General features: G+C 41.6%; 7 non-coding genes and 5 pseudogenes across 7 annotated transcripts; all 12 read right to left on the bottom strand.

Annotated features, from left to right (window-relative positions):
* Positions 1-6,178: 6,178 nt before the first annotated feature.
* LOC132962504 (5S ribosomal RNA) lies at positions 6,179-6,297 on the bottom strand (annotated as a pseudogene).
* Positions 6,298-6,418: 121 nt separating this feature from the next.
* LOC132961994 (5S ribosomal RNA) lies at positions 6,419-6,537 on the bottom strand. The gene has a single exon (XR_009668005.1). It is a non-coding gene; the product is annotated as a 5S ribosomal RNA (ribosomal RNA).
* A 121-nt stretch (positions 6,538-6,658) lies between these two features.
* LOC132962315 (5S ribosomal RNA) lies at positions 6,659-6,777 on the bottom strand. Its single transcript, XR_009668289.1, has one exon. It is a non-coding gene; the product is annotated as a 5S ribosomal RNA (ribosomal RNA).
* A 121-nt stretch (positions 6,778-6,898) lies between these two features.
* On the bottom strand, positions 6,899-7,017 carry LOC132962430 (5S ribosomal RNA). Its single transcript, XR_009668401.1, has one exon. It is a non-coding gene; the product is annotated as a 5S ribosomal RNA (ribosomal RNA).
* A 122-nt stretch (positions 7,018-7,139) lies between these two features.
* Positions 7,140-7,258, bottom strand: LOC132962452 (5S ribosomal RNA). Its single transcript, XR_009668422.1, has one exon. It is a non-coding gene; the product is annotated as a 5S ribosomal RNA (ribosomal RNA).
* A 123-nt stretch (positions 7,259-7,381) lies between these two features.
* Positions 7,382-7,500, bottom strand: LOC132961923 (5S ribosomal RNA). Its single transcript, XR_009667997.1, has one exon. It is a non-coding gene; the product is annotated as a 5S ribosomal RNA (ribosomal RNA).
* Positions 7,501-7,621: 121 nt separating this feature from the next.
* LOC132962081 (5S ribosomal RNA) lies at positions 7,622-7,740 on the bottom strand. Its single transcript, XR_009668065.1, has one exon. It is a non-coding gene; the product is annotated as a 5S ribosomal RNA (ribosomal RNA).
* Positions 7,741-7,860: 120 nt separating this feature from the next.
* LOC132961740 (5S ribosomal RNA) lies at positions 7,861-7,969 on the bottom strand (annotated as a pseudogene).
* A 122-nt stretch (positions 7,970-8,091) lies between these two features.
* Positions 8,092-8,211, bottom strand: LOC132961673 (5S ribosomal RNA; annotated as a pseudogene).
* Positions 8,212-8,335: 124 nt separating this feature from the next.
* On the bottom strand, positions 8,336-8,454 carry LOC132962124 (5S ribosomal RNA). The gene has a single exon (XR_009668105.1). It is a non-coding gene; the product is annotated as a 5S ribosomal RNA (ribosomal RNA).
* Positions 8,455-8,576: 122 nt separating this feature from the next.
* On the bottom strand, positions 8,577-8,685 carry LOC132961985 (5S ribosomal RNA; annotated as a pseudogene).
* A 6,279-nt stretch (positions 8,686-14,964) lies between these two features.
* Positions 14,965-15,000, bottom strand: part of LOC132961692 (5S ribosomal RNA) — a 109-nt pseudogene continuing 73 nt past the window's right edge.

Genomic DNA, 15,000 nt, shown 5'->3' with positions numbered 1-15,000 from the left:
GATCAAAAAAAATGAAAAAGCTTACAGCACCTGGTATTCCCAGGCGGTCTCCCATCCAAGTACTAACCAGGCCCGACCCTGCTTAGCTTCCGAGATAGGACAAGATCGGGCGTGTTTTTTTTTTTTTATCTTTTATTATCAAAATTACAAAAACATTTATAATTCTTTCACATCATTTACAACAAATGCTATTAAAATACATACACCCTCTAAATTAAACCTCCCCTCTGACGCAAACGGCACCCTAAAAACAATAAAAACATAGCATCAGAAAAAAAAAAATCAAACCACCCCTGATACCCCCAACTCATGACAACTCTTCTGAGTCCCTCCCCCAAAGCAAACACCCCTCTGAAAACAAACCACATAAACATACAAAAACCCCACAGTATTCTCAAAAAACCACTGAGAAAAAAAAACCACCAAATCAAATCACCCATTTTCCCCATGACCAAAAAAGAAGCCCTCGTACCAAAAAAACAAAAACAAAATAATTTAGACATCCCACATAATTCCCTCCTCATTTACTCTACACACATTCGCACCTTCCACAAACATTCTCACAAACTCACTCTCATTCGCTATGTACAACAATTTAAGATGTGCTTTCCATTCATTCACAAACATTCTCCACACATTCATTTTCTTACTTTCATACAGTGCATAATTCCTTCTGTTAAAAACCGCTTTTCTTGCAAAAGCCAAAATTATATTCATTACATTGTGATTTTTTTGTTTTGTTCCCACCCCCAACAACACCGACAATTCCCACCCCCTTTCATTCCAACACTCATTCTTACTGCATTTCCCCAACATTTCTCTAATTTTTCCCCAAAAATAAACCAATTCCCCACACGTAACAAACAAATGTATTAAATCCTCATCCGTACTTTCACATACACAACACTTTCTTTCATACCTCTCCTTATGGATCTGATGCAGGACGATGCAGGTGAAGATCCTCCTGTGCCTCAGTTTGAAATCTAGGTCAAATATTGCATGTGGTGTATGCGGAATGTTAATGTTCTTCCATATCATGTTGCTTGTTATGTCCGGGTATGTGTCTGTCCATTTTACTTCGGATGTGGGTTTCTGTATTCTATGTGTGATTGCGCACCTATACCAAATTTTTGTAGTGACATCTGTAATGTTGTGTTTCTTCTCCCCTAGGCACAGGGAGATCCCCCCCCACATCGTCCTGCATCACTCCCTCCTTCTCTTTGATTAATTTTTCCCATTCGCTCGACAAAGACAATTTTACATTTGCAAACACTCTCTCAATCACATCCTTTCTGCACACACACCCTTTATTTTTTAAACCCCTCACCACCATTTGTAAATCAAAATCCCCCCCACAGTTCAGTAAATCCCTTATTCTAATATATCCCGCTTTCGACATAGCTTCACACTTAATTACCCTCTCCCCATTTTTAAAATACGGGCTCGAGAGGAAGGGCAGTCGTAGCACTGACCCTCTCGTTCCGCACTCTGGTACAGTCCAGGATGAAACCTGATACCACGCACTGAGTACTTCCTGGAAAAACCGTGGCAAGTGTTTAAATGAATCCGGGTTATTGATCTGGTACAGGTTGTCCTCGTTGTAGAGTCCAAAACTGCACAGATATTGTTTGAAGTGGTTTTTCCAAACTACGTTCCGGTTCTGGTCCATAAATTTGCCTATCAATTTGACTCTTAGTGCTACTTTTTTTGTAAGTAAATCAATCAAAGCTAGCCCCCCCTGATCTTTAGCCCCTATTATTGTTTTGTGAGCTATACTCGCTGCTTTGTTTTTCCAAATAAAGTCCCTAATGGTCTTTGAAATCTCCTTAAAGGCCCAGTCCGGAAGCGTACAAGTACTCAGCGCATGATTCACTTTGGACAACACGAGAGCATTTGTTACGGCTACCCTTCCTCTCAACAATAGACCCCTCGCTTTCCACAAATTCAATGTTTTTTTAATTTTACCCACCACCTCTTTCCATGTTACATCATCACATTCATTCTCATTTTTCCCCATATTCACTCCCAACACTTTTCTTCTCTCACACACCGTTTTAAATCCCCACTTATTAACTAGATTGGATTCCTTACCTAGTAACATAATTTCTGACTTATTTTCATTTACTTTTGCCCCAGATGCTCTTTCATAAGTTTGTACATGTTTTAATATCAATTCTATATCCTCCTCTCCTTTTACCATTATATTCACGTCATCTGCATACTGTATTATTTTTACGTTTTCCTTACCTATACCTTTTATGTTTACGTCTTCCGATATCAGTGCTGCCAGCGGCTCTGCTACCAAGCTGTACAACAGCGCTGACATCGGACATCCTTGTCTCACTGACCTTGATATTTTAAAAGAATCAGTTAGTTCCCCGTTACATTTTATCTTGCTTTCCGCTCCTGTATACAACATATTTATCCATTCTCTCATTCTCTCCCCGAATCCAAACTTCTCTAACACCTTCCCCATGAACCCGTGATCTACTCTGTCAAAAGCTTTATTTAAATCAATCCCTAGCCATATTCCCCCCTCCCCTTCCATATCCCTGACCGTCTGTTTTATTGAAATGATTGAGTCTGCTATGTCTCTGTTTGGTATACTGTATGATTGTGTTTGTTCTATGATTGTTCCTATTACCTCCCTGATTCTATTGGCTATTGTTTTCGCTATGATTTTGTAGTCTGTGTTGAGTAGGCTGATTGGTCTGTAGTTGTCCAGATTTTTATTGTCCCCCTTGTTTTTGTAAAAAATAGTAACCACCCCTTCCCCTAAACTTTTTGGTATATGTTTCACTTTTTCCATATATTTACTCAATTTGTTCACCAAGGGCACCAGCTGCTCTTTGAAAGCTTGGTAGAATTCCGCAGTTAGGCCATCGCTCCCAGGACTTTTGTTTTTGTTTAACCCCTCTAAAGCACTTCTGATTTCTCCCTCTGTAAACTCACAATCACACCACATTTTATCGTCCTCGCTTAGTTTTTTCTTTAAGGCACCCAAAGCTCTGTTCACACTCACGCTATCACACTCCTGTCTCGAAAACAGGCTTTCATAATAGCCCTTTACTATTTCTAAAATTCCCTTTTTATCTGTCACACTTTTACCTGCTTCATTTAATAATTCGTTTATTTCTGTTCTTTTTTGTTTTTGTTTTTCCAGACCTAAAAAAAAGGCTGTACTCCTCTCCCCCTCATACATATATTGTATTTTACTCCTAATGGCTGCACCCCTACTCTTTTTAAGTTCAATCACTCCCAACTGTTCTTTTAAATGTATGTATTTTTCGACATCTACATTATCTACACTGTCAAGCGATGCTATTTCCTCACTTAGTTGTTTTCTCAAATTCTCTTCCTTTCTATTTTCTCTCCACTTTTTCTCTTTACTATAATTGATACACTTTTTTTTAATTCTGACTTTTACACTATCCCACCACACATTCATATCTTCACTCTCATTCCACTCATATCCCACATCATTCAACAATCTTTCCATACTTTTCACAAACATTCCATCATCCAGCAAGCTTGCATTAAAGCACCATATCCCTCCTTTACGTACATTCGTTTCTTTTCTAAACGTGATTTCTATTCCAGCGTGATCGCTCCACATATTAGTTTTATATTCAACTTCTTTAATCCACCTCACTACCTCGCATGTCACCAAAGCATAATCTATTCTAGATTGTTTTAATCTATTCAGTACAATTTGTCTCCTGGAGAACACCCTCTCCCATGGATGTAGCAATCTCCAAATATCAATTCATTGTTTCGTTATCATTATATCTTTAAGTGTCCCCCTGCTCACATCCCCCTTAAACACATTATTTTTTGACACATCGGTGGGTGTCATCGCCACATTAAAGTCACCGATTATTATACAATTCCTTTCCCACCATTTGCTTATTGCAATGAAGAATGTTTTCCTTTCTTTTTCTCCATTCGGTGCATATATATTTATGATTCTTATATTTTTCGTTTCATACACACAGTCTATTACTATTATTCTTCCTTCTTTGTCTCCATAAACCAAATTTACCCCTGTTACCCGACCCGTTTTGACTAAAACCGCCACTCCTCTCGCCCTCGACGTGCCATTGGAGCAGAAAATATGGCCCACAAAGTCTTTTTTTATGTCTTCCACCAGGGAATCATCCCACCTGGTCTCCTGCAGGCACAAAACGTCATTCTGCAAGGAAAGAATCTAATGTCTTTTTTCTTTGTTTCTTAGTCCATTCACGTTAATCGAAAATAAATTAAAGGCCATTATCATAAAAATAAAACCAAAAAAAACGGATTTACAGGGGTTATTGTCAGTCATTATTTGTCCTTACATTTCAATTTTTTCACCAACTTTTTTCGTTGTCCAAGACTTAGTCTTTTTTGCGCACTCGCCAGTTCACTCACATCCATTTCGCTGTCCGTTTCATTGGGACTGGTGCTTTTACCCGTATTATTTAGCGTGATTTTTCTCCCTCCCGCCTGTCCAACACCACTCTCAGGCATCTCCCTCCCCTCTGTGCTCATGCTTACCCCCGGGTCTTCTGCCACGTCCCTTCCGTCTCCTTTTTTCCCTCTCTCGCTCGTTTTTCGCTGCTTCTGCTGTCCTCCCTCTCCAGCCAGCTCCGGCGTCTCCAGCTCGCACTCTGACGCCCGTTCTCCTCCGCTCCCTCCGCTCTGCTCCATTTCTCCGTCACTGTTCTCGTCTTCTCTGATCTCCTTCCTGCTTGCTCCGATCACCTCCTTCTCCTCCGCCTCCTCCTCGTACACCTCCTCCGCCTCGTCTTCATCCTCGTACACCTCCTCCACCTCGTTCTTGCTTTCCTCTCCGTTCTCACACTCACATTCATTTTCTCTTTTTTTACAGTTTGTGCATTTTGTGCTGTTCGCGCTGCACTCTCGCGCAAAGTGTCCCTGCACCCCACAGTTGTGGCACATAAATTCTGGACACTCTCTCAGGATGTGTCCCGGCTGGATGCACATCCTGCACACTTTTTGTTGTCTATCATGTATTACTCTAAAGTATTCGTTCCCCATCACAGTGTTAAACTTTGTGGAGTAAGGGAGTGACTGTACCTGGTCATTAAATCTGACCCGGACAAACCTCGTTCCGTCAGCTATCATTGTTCCAGGCCACATTCTGCGTTTTATTGGTGATGTCGGTTTCACTCCCCATCCCGTCAGCTTCCAAACTATTTCTTCATCTGTGATATACGCTGGCAGGTTTAAAAAAGACACCACCAGCTCATCATTATTTAGTTCTCTCGCCACGACTCTGGTCTCTCCGATTTTAAATCCATCCAGCAGCCTTTCCTTTCCTTTAATGTTGCTCACCGTCACCTCCAGTTTTTCAGGTCCCAGGGTTCTGCACGCCAGCAGGCCCCCACAGATCATTTTTATGTTGCTCATGACGTGATTTAGAGGAACTTTGTCTCCCACCATTTCAATGTTTAGTGTTAGTTTTCTCTCAAAAGACACTTTTGCTTCCTCTTTTTCTGCTCTCTCGCCACCTCTCCCATTCTCTGCATGCGGAGCAATCAGCCCGCCGCTCCTCTCTCTTCCTCTCTCTCCGTCATCCATTCCGTTCCCTGTTTCATTTGCCGTTTTCATCCGTCCTTTTTGTCCGTCGTTCTTCTCGTTGTCGTTTAATCCATTCCTTTGTTTCAGTGCCATGTTTGTTTGTTCACGTTGTTGTCCGTTCTCTTTTCCTTTTTCCATCTCTCCAGTCCGTGGTCCTGTCATCTTTGTGATCCGTCCGTGTGAGTTTGCTCGCGACATACGAGCAAACATTCACAAAAAACAAAAATTCTTCACAAAATTGTGGAAAAAAAACAGGAAAAAAAGGTGAAAAGAAAAACGATCCCCCTAACAGTCAGTGACTGCTGGGGGACATTCACTCACAATCTGAGGTATTTAAATAAATCCAAAGCGCATCCAAAAAACAAACAAATTAGTCCAGCTGTCCTGCTCAGTACTGACACGTCAGCTCTCCTTCAGCACCACACAAACTCTGACAGCAAAAGGGGCGTGTTCAGGGTGGTATGGCCGTAAGCCATTAATGTGTGCAGACAGGGGCCTTTTAAAGATGTCATGCCCTTGATTCTGGCTGAATTTGTGGACATGTGAATATGTCTCTATATGATAAAAAAAAAACATATGATCAAAAAAATGAAAAAGCTTACAGCGTCTGGTATTCCCAGGCGGTCTCCCATCCAAGTACTAACCAGGCACGACCCTACTTAGTTTCCGAGATCGGACGAGATCGGGCGTGTTAAGGGTGGTATGGCCGTAAGCCGTTATTGTGTGCAGAAAGGCGCCTTTTAAAGATGTCATGCCCTTGATTCTGGCTGAATTTTTGGACATGTGAATATGTCTCTATATGATAAAAAAAAACATATGATCAAAAAAATGAAAAAGCTTACAGCACCTGGTATTCCCAGGTGGTCTCCCATCCAAGTACTAACCAGGCCCTACCCTGCTTAGCTTCCGAGATCGGACGAGATCAGGCGTGTTCAGGGTGGTATGGCCATAAGCCATTATTGTGTGCAGACAGGGGCCTTTTAAAGATGTCATGCCCTTGATTCTGGCTGAATTTTTGGACATGTGAATATGTCTCTATAGGATAAAAAAAAACATATGATCAAAAAAATGAAAACGCTTACAGCACCTGGTATTCCCAGGTGGTCTCCCATCCAAGTACTAACCAGGCCCGACCCTGCTTAGCTTCCGAGATCGGACGAGATCGGGCGTGTTCAGGGTGGTATGGCCGTAAGCCATTATTGTGTGCAGACGGGGGCCTTTTAAAGATGTCATGCCCTTGATTCTGGCTGAATTTGTGGACATGTGAATATGTCTCTCTATGATAAAAAAAACATATGATCAAAAAAATAAAAAAAGCTTACAGCATCTGGTATTCCCAGGCGGTCTCCCATTCAAGTACTAACCAGGCCCGACCCTGCTTAGCTTCCGAGATGGGACGAGATCGGGCGTGTTAAGGGTGGTATGGCCGTAAGCCATTATTGTGTGCAGAAAGGGGCCTTTTAAAGATGTCATGCCCTTGATTCTGGCTGAATTTTTGGACATGTGAATATGTCTCTATATGATAAAAAAAAAACATATGATCAAAAATATGAAAAAGCTTACAGCACCTGGTATTCCTAGGCGGTCTCCCATCCAATTACTAACCAGGCCCGACCCTGCTTAGCTTCCGAGATCGGACGAGATCAGTCATGTTCAGGGTGGTATGGCCATAAGCTGTTATTGTGTGCAGACAGGGGCCTTTTAAAGATGTCATGCCCTTGAGTCTGGCTGAATTTTTGGACATGTGAATATGTCTCTATATGATAAAAAAAAAACATATGATCAAAAAAAATGAAAAAGCTTACAGCACCTGGTATTCCCAGGCGGTCTCCCATGCAAGTACTAACCAGGCCCGACCCTGCTTAGCTTCCGAGATCGGACGAGATCGGGCGTGTTCAGGGTGGTATGGCCGTAAGCCATTATTGCGTGCAGAAAGGGGCCTTTTAAAGATGTCATACCCTTGATTCTGGCTGAATTTTTGGACATGTGAATATGTCTCTATATGATAAAAAAAAACATATGATCAAAAAAATGAAAAAGCTTACAGCACCTGGTATTCCCAGGCGGTCTCCCATCCAAGTACTAACCAGGCCCGACCCTGCTTAGCTTCCGAGATCTGACGAGATCGGGCGTGTTCAGGGTGGTATGGCCGTAAGCCATTATTGTATGCAGAAAGGGGCCTTTTAAAGATGTCATGCCCTTGATTCTGGCTGAATTTTTGGACATGTGAATATGTCTCTATATGATGAGAAAAACACATGATCAAAAAAATGAAAAAGCTTACAGCACCTGGTATTCCCAGGCGGTCTCCCATCCAAGTACTAACCAGGCCCGACCATGCTTAGCTTCCGAGATCGGATGAGATCAGGGTGGTATGGCCGTAAGCCATTATTGTGTGCAGAAAGGGGCCTTTTAAAGATGTCATGCCCTTGATTCTGGCTGAATTTTTGGACATGTGAATATGTCTCTCTATCATAAAAAAAAAACATATGATCAAAAAAATGAAACAGCTTACAGCATCTGGTATTCCACAGGCAGTCTCCCATCCAAGTACTAACCAGGCCCGACCCTGCTTAGCTTCCGAGATCGGACGACATCGGGCGTATTCAGGGTGGTATGGCCGTAAGCCATTATTGTGTGCAGAAAGGGGCCTTTTAAAGATGTCATGCCCTTGATTCTGGCTGAATTTTTGGACATGTGAATATGTCTCTATATGACAAAAAAAAAAACATATGATCAAAAAAAATGAAAAAGCTTACAGCACCTGGTATTCCCAGGCGGTCTCCAATCCAAGTACTAACCAGGCCCTACCCTGCTTAGCTTCCGAGATCGGACGAGATCGGGCGTGTTCAGGGTGGTATGGCCGTAAGCCATTATTGTGTGCAGACAGGGGCCTTTTAAAGATGTCATGCACTTGATTCTGGCTGAATTTTTGGACATGTGAATATGTCTCTATATGATAAAAAAAAACCATATGATCAAAAAAATTAAAAAGCTTACAGCACCTGGTATTCCCAGGCGGTCTCCCATCCAAGTACTAACCAGGCCCGACCCTGCTTAGATTCCCAGATCTGACGAGTTCAGGGTTGTATGGCCGTAAGCCATTACTGTATGCAGAAAGGGGCCTTTTAAAGATGTCATGCCCTTGATTCTGACTGAATTTTTGGACATGTGAATATGTCTCTATATGATAAAAAAAAATCATATGATCAAAAAAAATGAAAAAGCTTACAGCACCTGGTATTCCCAGGCGGTCTCCCATCCAAGTACTAACCATACCCGACCCTGCTTAGCTTCCGAGATCGGACGAGATCGGGCGTGTTTTTTTTTTATCTTTTATTATCAAAATTACAAAAACATTCATAATTCTTTCACATCATTTACAACAAATGCTATTATAATACATACACCCTCTAAATTAAACCTCCCCTCTGACGCAAACGGCACCCTAAAAACAATAAAAACATAGCATCAGAAAAAAAAAACTCAAATCACCCCTGATACCCCCAACTCATGACAACTCTTCTGAGTCCCTCCCCCAAAGCAAACACCCCTCTGAAAACAAACCACAAAAACATACAAAAACCCCACAGTATTCTCAAAAAACCACTGAGAAAAAAAAAACCCAAATCAAATCATCCATTTTCCCCATGACCAAAAAAGAAGCCCTCGTACCAAAAAAAACAAAAACAAAATAATTTAGACATCCCACATAATTCCCTCCTCGTTTACTCTACACACATTCGCACCTTCCACAAACATTCTCACAAACTCACTCTCATTCGCTATGTACAGTAATTTAAGAGGTGCTTTCCATTCATTCACAAACATTCTCCACACATTCATTTTCTTATTTTCATACAATGCATAATTCCTCCTGTTAAAAACCGCTTTTCTTGCAAAAGCCAAAATTATATTCATTACATTGTGATTTTTTTGTTTTGTTCCCACCCCCAACAACACCGACAATTCCCACCCCCTTTCATTCCAACACTCATTCTTACTGCATTTCCTCAACATTTCTCTTATTTTTCCCCAAAAATAAACCAAATCCCCACACGTAACAAACAAATGTATTAAATCCTCATCCGTACTTTAACATACACAACACTTTCTTTCATACCTCTCCTTATGGATCTGATGCAGGACGATGCAGGTGAAGATCCTCCTGTGCCTCAGTTTGAAATCTAGGTCAAATATTGCATGTGGTGTATGCGGAATGTTAATGTTCTTCCATATCATGTTGCTTGTTATGTCCGGGTATGTGTCTGTCCATTTTACTTCGGATGTGGGTTTCTGTATTCTATGTGTGATTGCGCACCTATACCAAATTTTTGTAGTGACATCTATAATGTTGTGTTTCTTCTCCCCTAGGCACAGGGAGATCCCCCCCACATCGTCCTGCATCACTCCCTCCTTCTCTTTGATTAATTTTTCCCATTCGCTCGACAAAGACAATTTTACATTTGCAAACACTCCCTCAATCACATCCTTTCTGCACACACACCCTTTATTTTTTAAACCCCTCACCACCATTTGTAAATCAAAATCCCCCCCACAGTTCAGTAAATCCCTTATTCTAATATATCCCGCTTTCGACATAGCTTCACACTTAATTACCCTCTCCCCATTTTTAAAATACGGGCTCGAGAGGAAGGGCAGTCGTAGCACTGACCCTCTCGTTCCGCACTCTGGTACAGTCCAGGATGAAACCTGATACCACGCACTGAGTACTTCCTGGAAAAACCGTGGCAAGTGTTTAAATGAATCCGGGTTATTGATCTGGTACAGGTTGTCCTCGTTGTAGAGTCCAAAACTGCACAGATATTGTTTGAAGTGGTTTTTCCAAACTACGTTCCGGTTCTGGTCCATAAATTTGCCTATCAATTTGACTCTTAGTGCTACTTTTTTTGTAAGTAAATCAATCAAAGCTAGCCCCCCCTGATCTTTAGCCCCTATTATTGTTTTGTGAGCTATACTCGCTGCTTTGTTTTTCCAAATAAAGTCCCTAATGGTCTTAGAAATCTCCTTAAAGGCCCAGTCCGGAAGCGTACAAGTACTCAGCGCATGATTCACTTTGGACAACACGAGAGCATTTGTTACGGCTACCCTTCCTCTCAACAATAGACCCCTCGCTTTCCACAAATTCAATGTTTTTTTAATTTTACCCACCACCTCTTTCCATGTTATATCATCACATTCATTCTCATTTTTCCCCATATTCACTCCCAACACTTTTCTTCTCTCACACACCGTTTTAAATCCCCACTTGTTAACTAGATTGGATTCCTTACCTAGTAACATAATTTCTGACTTATTTTCATTTACTTTTGCCCCAGATGCTCTTTCATAAGTTTGTACATGTTTTAATATCAATTCTATATCCTCCTCTCCTTTTACCATTATATTCACGTCATCTGCATACTGTATTATTTTTACGTTTTCCTTACCTATACCTTTTATGTTTACGTCTTCCGATATCAGTGCTGCCAGCGGCTCTGCTACCAAGCTGTACAACAGCGCTGACATCGGACATCCTTGTCTCACTGACCTTGATATTTTAAAAGAATCAGTTAGTTCCCCGTTACATTTTATCTTGCTTTCCGCTCCTGTATACAACATATTTATCCATTCTCTCATTCTCTCCCCGAATCCAAACTTCTCTAACACCTTCCCCATGAACCCGTGATCTACTCTGTCAAAAGCTTTATTTAAATCAATCCCTAGCCATATTCCCCCCTCCCCTTCCATATCCCTGACCGTCTGTTTTATTGAAATGATTGAGTCTGCTATGTCTCTGTTTGGTATACTGTATGATTGTGTTTGTTCTATGATTGTTCCTATTACCTCCCTGATTCTATTGGCTATTGTTTTCGCTATGATTTTGTAGTCTGTGTTGAGTAGGCTGATTGGTCTGTAGTTGTCCAGATTTTTATTGTCCCCCTTGTTTTTGTAAAAAATAGTAACCACCCCTTCCCCTAAACTTTTTGGTATATGTTTCACTTTTTCCATATATTTACTCAATTTGTTCACCAAGGGCACCAGCTGCTCTTTGAAAGCTTGGTAGAATTCCGCAGTTAGGCCATCGCTCCCAGGACTTTTGTTTTTGTTTAACCCCTCTAAAGCACTTCTGATTTCTCCCTCTGTAAACTCACAATCACACCACATTTTATCGTCCTCGCTTAGTTTTTTCTTTAAGGCACCCAAAGCTCTGTTCACACTCACGCTATCACACTCCTGTCTCGAAAACAGGCTTTCATAATAGCCCTTTACTATTTCTAAAATTCCCTTTTTATCTGTCACACTTTTACCTGCTTCATTTAATAATTCGTTTATTTCTGTTCTTTTTTGTTTTTTGTTTTTCCAGACCTAAAAAAAAGGCTGTACTCCTCTCCCCCTCATACATATATTGTATTTTACTCCTAATGGCTACACCCCTACTCTTTTTAAGTTCAATGACTCCCAACTGTTCTTTTAAATGTATGTATTTTTCGACATCTACATTATCTACACTGTCAAGCGATGCTATTTCCTCACTTAGTTGTTTTCTCAAATTCTCTTCCTTTCTATTTTCTCTCCACTTTTTCTCTTTACTATAATTGATACACTTTTTTTTAATTCTGACTTTTACACTATCCCACCACACATTCATATCTTCACTCTCATTCCACTCATATCCCACATCATTCAACAATCTTTCCATACTTTTCACAAACATTCCATCATCCAGCAAGCTTGCATTAAAGCACCATATCCCTCCTTTACATACATTCGTTTCTTTTCTAAACGTGATTTCTATTCCAGCGTGATCGCTCCACATATTAGTTTTATATTCAACTTCTTTAATCCACCTCACTACCTCGCATGTCACCAAAGCATAATCTATTCTAGATTGTTTTAATCTATTCAGTACAATTTGTCTCCTGGAGAACACCCTCTCCCATGGATGTAGCAATCTCCAAATATCAATGCATTGTTTCGTTATCATTATATCTTTAAGTGTCCCCCTGCTCACATCCCCCTTAAACACATTATTTTTTGACACATCGGTGGGTGTCATCGCCACATTAAAGTCACCGATTATTATACAATTCCTTTCCCACCATTTGCTTATTGCAATAAAGAACGTTTTCCTTTCTTTTTCTCCATTCGGTGCATATATATTTATGATTCTTATATTTTTCGTTTCATACACACAGTCTATTACTATTATTCTTCCTTCTTTGTCCCCATAAATCAAATTTACCCCTGTTACCCGACCCGTTTTGACTAAAACCGCCACTCCTCTCGCCCTCGACGTGCCATTGGAGCAGAAAATATGGCCCACAAAGTCTTTTTTTATGTCTTCCACCAGGGAATCATCCCACCTGGTCTCCTGCAGGCACAAAACGTCATTCTGCAAGGAAAGAATCGCATGTCTTTTTTCTTTGTTCCTTAGTCCATTCACGTTTATCGAAAATAAATTAAAGGCCATTATCATAAAAATAAAAACAAAAAAAACGGATTTACAGGGGTTATTGTCAGTCATTATTTGTCCTTACATTTCAATTTTTTCACCAACTTTTTTCGTTGTCCAAGACTTAGTCTTTTTTGCGCACTCGCCAGTTCACTCACATCCATTTCGCTGTCCGTTTCATTGGGACTGGTGCTTTTACCCGTATTATTTAGCGTGATTTTTCTCCCTCCCGCCTGTCCAACACCACTCTCAGGCATCTCCCTCCCCTCTGTGCTCATGCTTACCCCCGGGTCTTCTGCCACGTCCCTTCCGTCTCCTTTTTTCCCTCTCTCGCTCGTTTTTCGCTGCTTCTGCTGTCCTCCCTCTCCAGCCAGCTCCGGCGTCTCCAGCTCGCACTCTGACGCCCGTTCTCCTCCGCTCTCTCCGCTCTGCTCCATTTCTCCGTCACTGTTCTCGTCTTCTCTGATCTCCTTCCTGCTTGCTCCGATCACCTCCTTCTCCTCCGCCTCCTCCTCGTACACCTCCTCCGCCTCGTCTTCATCCTCGTACACCTCCTCCACCTCGTTCTTGCTTTCCTCTCCGTTCACACACTCACATTCATTTTCTCTTTTTTTACAGTTTGTGCATTTTGTGCTGTTCGCGCTGCACTCTCGCGCAAAGTGTCCCTGCACCCCACAGTTGTGGCACATAAATTCTGGACACTCTCTCAGGATGTGTCCCGGCTGGATGCACATCCTGCACACTTTTTGTTGTCTATCATGTATTACTCTAAAGTATTCGTTCCCCATCACAGTGTTAAACTTTGTGGAGTAAGGGAGTGACTGTACCTGGTCATTAAATCTGACCCGGACAAACCTCGTTCCGTCAGCTATCATTGTTCCAGGCCACATTCTGCGTTTTATTGGTGATGTCGGTTTCACTCCCCATCCCGTCAGCTTCCAAACTATTTCTTCATCTGTGATATACGCTGGCAGGTTTAAAAAAGACACCACCAGCTCATCATTATTTAGTTCTCTCGCCACGACTCTGGTCTCTCCGATTTTAAATCCATCCAGCAGCCTTTCCTTTCCTTTAATGTTGCTCACCGTCACCTCCAGTTTTTCAGGTCCCAGGGTTCTGCACGCCAGCAGGCCCCCACAGATCATTTTTATGTTGCTCATGACGTGATTTAGAGGAACTTTGTCTCCCACCATTTCAATGTTTAGTGTTAGTTTTCTCTCAAAAGACACTTTTGCTTCCTCTTTTTCTGCTCTCTCGCCACCTCTCCCATTCTCTGCATGCGGAGCAATCAGCCCGCCGCTCCTCTCTCTTCCTCTCTCTCCGTCATCCATTCCGTTCCCTGTTTCATTTGCCGTTTTCATCCGTCCTTTTTGTCCGTCGTTCTTCTCGTTGTCGTTTAATCCATTCCTTTGTTTCAGTGCCATGTTTGTTTGTTCACGTTGTTGTCCGTTCTCTTTTCCTTTTTCCATCTCTCCAGTCCGTGGTCCTGTCATCTTTGTGATCCGTCCGTGTGAGTTTGCTCGCGACATACGAGCAAACATTCACAAAAAACAAAAATTCTTCACAAAATTGTGGAAAAAAAACAGGAAAAAAAAGTGAAAAGAAAAACGATCCCCCTAACAGTCAGTGACTGCTGGGGGACATTCACTCACAATCTGAGGTATTTAAATAAATCCAAAGCGCATCCAAAAAACAAACAAATTAGTCCAGCTGTCCTGCTCAGTACTGACACGTCAGCTCTCCTTCAGCACCACACAAACTCTGACAGCAAAAGGGGCGTGTTCAGGGTGGTATGGCCGTAAGCCATTATTGTGTGCAGACATGGGCCTTTTAAAGATGTCATGCCCTTGATTCTGGCTGAATTTTTGGATATGTGAATATGTCTCTCTATGATAAAAAAAAACATATGTTCAAAAAAATGAAAAAGCTTACAGCACCCGGTATTCCCAGGCGGTCTCCCA

Source organism: Labrus mixtus, unplaced genomic scaffold (assembly GCF_963584025.1).
Source record: "Labrus mixtus unplaced genomic scaffold, fLabMix1.1 SCAFFOLD_56, whole genome shotgun sequence".
Taxonomy (NCBI): Eukaryota; Metazoa; Chordata; class Actinopteri; order Labriformes; family Labridae; genus Labrus; species Labrus mixtus.
This window is presented reverse-complemented; position numbering and strand designations above follow the sequence as displayed.